At 45.8% G+C, this 4009-nt stretch overlaps 1 pseudogene; it reads left to right on the top strand.

The window, feature by feature from the left end:
- The first annotated feature begins 3517 nt into the window (after positions 1-3517).
- LOC124723656 lies at positions 3518-3635 on the top strand (annotated as a pseudogene).
- Positions 3636-4009: the final 374 nt, after the last annotated feature.

The following is a 4009-nucleotide window of genomic DNA, read 5'->3' on the forward strand; positions in this document are numbered from 1 at the left end:
CTCTCGACTTCACTCTTATCGATTTCTCTTTTGTTTGCGGGGGAGGGGTGGGCGGTGTAATGGGGTGGGGGTGATGAAGTATTTGGTGTATGAGAGACCAACAGACACTCCAGAAGAGCTGGTTCTTCATTTTACTAAGGCTGCAGCCATTACACTGCCTGCTGTGGGACACGTTGCATTGTCCTGCTAGTAGATGCCATTGTCCCTAGGAAAAACAACTGCATGTAGGGCTGGATATGGTCCCCAAGGATAGATGCACACTTGTGTTGAGCCACTGAGTCTTCCAGAATGGCGATATCATGCAGAGAATGCCGCGAAAGCATTCCCCAGACCGCTACTCTCTCTTCTCCGGCCTGCACACTTTCGACGATTGTTGCAGGGCCGTGCACGCCAACGGCCATATGGACAACAGAGAATAAAAAGTGATTCATCTGAAAAGCCCTCCTGTCGCCACTCAGTGGACGTCCAATTCCAGTATTGGTGTGCAAATTCCAGCCTTCGTCGCCGTCAGCATGGGCACATGAATTAGTCACCTTCTGCGAAGGTCCATATGCAGCAACGTCCGCTATAGTCATTGAGGTCAATTGGTCTACAGTTGTACGTCTGTTCGCCCGCTCACATGTCCGCAGCCGTCGTTCACCCCTGTCATCTATGGCCCATGATGCGAAACTTAGCCGTTTCGGAAATGCTTCCATCCTTGCCCCGAAAGCCAATGAGCATTCCATTTTCGGCGTCTGATAAAGCGCTCCATTTCCGCAGTATGACAAGGAATGCACTGCTTTCCGCGTACCCCGATACCGTTTATATACCCTCCACTGCGACTGCTGTCATCTGCCGTGCGAGAGTGCTTATTTGCACCTTGACGTCAAACATGGATTGGCAACACTTCACCATTCATAAAGTGGTCGAACAGTGGACTCAGTCGTGCCTATGTAGTTTCTACGACGGATACTGTTCCAGGTGATAGGGAACGTGAAACAAAACTCTCAGGAAATAAGCAGTCAGTCCGTAATTGTAGCCTATTATTTAGCTTTTCTACGCAACAGAATCCCTGCATTGAAGTCGCTGTTATTTTCAAAGGAAGCTATTGCTAGGAACTTAGCACTTCAACTTTGATGGATTTGCACTGGAACGTGAAAGAACGACAGTTCCGCTCGATATGCTTGGACGCCAACTACCGCAAAAAGAGCTCACCAATTCTGTTATATGCCTCATTGAGCTCCAGTCGTGGAGCAGAGCGGAGTTCAGTGGCAGCAGCTCTCGGTTTGTACACAGATTATATTCACCGTTTATTTTAGTGGTGCTTTAATTGTTTCTGAGTAGTAGTAAAAGGTAGCGTTTTATTTATGTGTTTTTAGCAGTGCTAATTATTTTGTTGTGGGAGTTTGCGTGATTTTGATCGTCTGTGTAAAATGCGTTAACTTTGTACTGTAGTTTTCCGCCGCTGTAAAGTTGATGTAGCTTTATTTCCCTTATTTCTGCGACTTTTGCGGCCAGCCTCTTTTTTCTCAGTCTCTGATGATTGGTCTTGAAATTTATTCGTGATGTAGTATAGTTTTTATATACGAAGAAATGGATACAGATTGTGAATGTTGTGTCCAGACACTAAAAGTATTGGTCACTGACTGGAAACGGTTAGAAGCTGCATTGCTGCCATAAGCTGGGGCGTTCTTGGGGCAGCGCTGGAGAAAGCTGCAACATCTCTGGTGCCTTGGAATCCCTTGGCTACGTCAGAGTCGCTGTTTCTACTTGCAGGTGTGTGGTGGACTGTGGTAGATGCGCGGACCTCTTGGCGGAAGGCCTGGCCGCACGACTGTCCCCTTACACCTTAGCGACAGGAACGAAGTGCTGCAAATGTTGACAACACATCTGAGCCAGCGGCGGATGCCTCGTCTGTTGGGCCAGTGGCCTATTTTGTGCCAAGTCTGGTCAGTCGCAAAGGCTGGGTTAGTTGGTCCAGGAAACTTCTACTTTAGGCGCGTAATGGAGCCCCTCAGAAAAATAGCAAACATATAGGGAAAGTAAGTCAGTTTTCAGTCGGTATGTTGACCGGGAGGTCTCGTCTGAGATGTGGATGAGGCTCTGCAGACGGCTGTTGAACGGAATGTGTGCAACCGGCTGTGAATAGTGGCCCATGTTTGCACGAACGACGCTTGTCACCTGGGTTCTGAGGCTATCCTCGGCTTCTCCAGGCGGTTGGTTGGATTGGTAAATGCAGTTCGCATTGTACGTGGAGTGCACGCAGGGCTCACCATTTGCAGCATCGTACGCAGTGTCAGTCACGGTTCTCTGGTTTGGAGTCGAGTTGAAGGTCTAAGCCAGAGTCTTAGTTCTACGACAATCTCGAATACGAATTTCTCGACGTACGCTATTGGGCTAAGAATCGTAAGGCACCCTTTAGAAGGTCAATACTGCACTACTCGGGCAGTGCAGTACTACTCGGGTAGCAGAGTACGTTTGTAGCGCACATTCGGAGTTTTTAGGTAAGAGGGACCATTATTTATTGTCAATAATGAAACGCCTGCTGAAATCAAAGACAGATCAGGCACTAAATTTAATATTAGTAACCTGCAGAAGCATCCATTGAAAGGTCCCAGAATTAATGTCGCTAATTAAAGGTAATAATAACTACACATAATTGAGGATGGGAAATTAACTCAGACCGGGAATGAACTGCACTGAAATTCTAAATTCAGATTTGGATATACAGGGTGACTTTTTTCCCATCGTGTACAAACTCTAGGGATTGGCCGATGAGAGGATACGGAACAAAAATGGTCTAATGAACTTATGCCCGGAAATTCACCAATGGTGGTGGCGTATTTACTATGGTGAAGTAGTCTATAGTATTACAGATTCCGAATGTGAAATAGTCTGGGTAAAGGTAAGCATCAATGGCGGGTCGAACATTGTAGCCAGATTCTTTTATAGACCAGCTGCATCAGGAGTCGTACTGTCAGTGATTCAAAGACAACTTGAGGAACAGCACAAGTAAGTTTCCTGGTCGTGCTATTGTAATGAGGGGACACTTCAACTCGCCAGCTATAGACTGGGAACCGTTGCATTAAAAACCGGTGCCTGAAAAAGGGATTCGTGTGAGATTGTTCTCAGTGTGATGTCTAAAAATTATTTCGATCAGATAGTTAACAAACAGATCCGAACTTTTCGGATCAGTTAACGCCGGGGAGGAAAACAGTGAACATAAGGTTGTGACAGCGTTACAAGAAATGTTAAAAAGGTAGGAAAATATTTTTGGCATTTTATCCATTTTCCGTCTTTCCTTAGTTGCTTCAAAATTCATGAATCATTCCATCTTTGCAACTAAATGAAAGACACTTTGTTTTTTGCCAGAAGCGTTTCTTTCCTGTTAATTGTGAAGCATCATCAGTGACCTGTAATACTTGTTTGTTTTATGTGTACAGTAAATGAGTTTCATAGTAATTACAAGTATGTTACTATATTACATTTTCTCTTGTTATTCTCTTGTTTTTTGAATTAGAAATAACTTTTCTAGCACAGCAACGGCCTTGCCGCAGTGGATACACCGGTTCCCGTCAGGTCACCCAAGTTAAGCGCTGTCGGGCGTGGCCAGCACTTGGATGGGTGACCATCTGGGCCGCCATGCGCTGTTGTCATTTTTCGGGGTGCACTCAGCCTCGTGATGCCAATTGAAGAGCTACTTGACCGAATAGTAGCGGCTCCGGTCCCAGAAAACCATCATCACGACTGGGAGAGCGGTGTGCTGACCACCCGCCCCTCCTATCCGCATCCTCAATGAGGATGACATGGCGGTCGGATGGTCCCGATGGGCCACTTGTGGCCTGAAGACGAAGTGCTTTTTTCTAGCACAAGTTTCGTAAGATTAAATTGTCATTTGGTGTAACTTACGATTTCTGATGTTGGTAATCCATTCGTGTACTGGAGATGTATTTTACTGGTCTGTAGAAACGATCTAATTAAAAATCCAAATAAGTTTTGGTCTTACGTTAAGTCAGCAACCGGATCGAAA

The sequence above is a fragment of the Schistocerca piceifrons genome, chromosome X (genome assembly GCF_021461385.2).
Source record: "Schistocerca piceifrons isolate TAMUIC-IGC-003096 chromosome X, iqSchPice1.1, whole genome shotgun sequence".
Taxonomy (NCBI): domain Eukaryota; kingdom Metazoa; phylum Arthropoda; class Insecta; order Orthoptera; family Acrididae; genus Schistocerca; species Schistocerca piceifrons.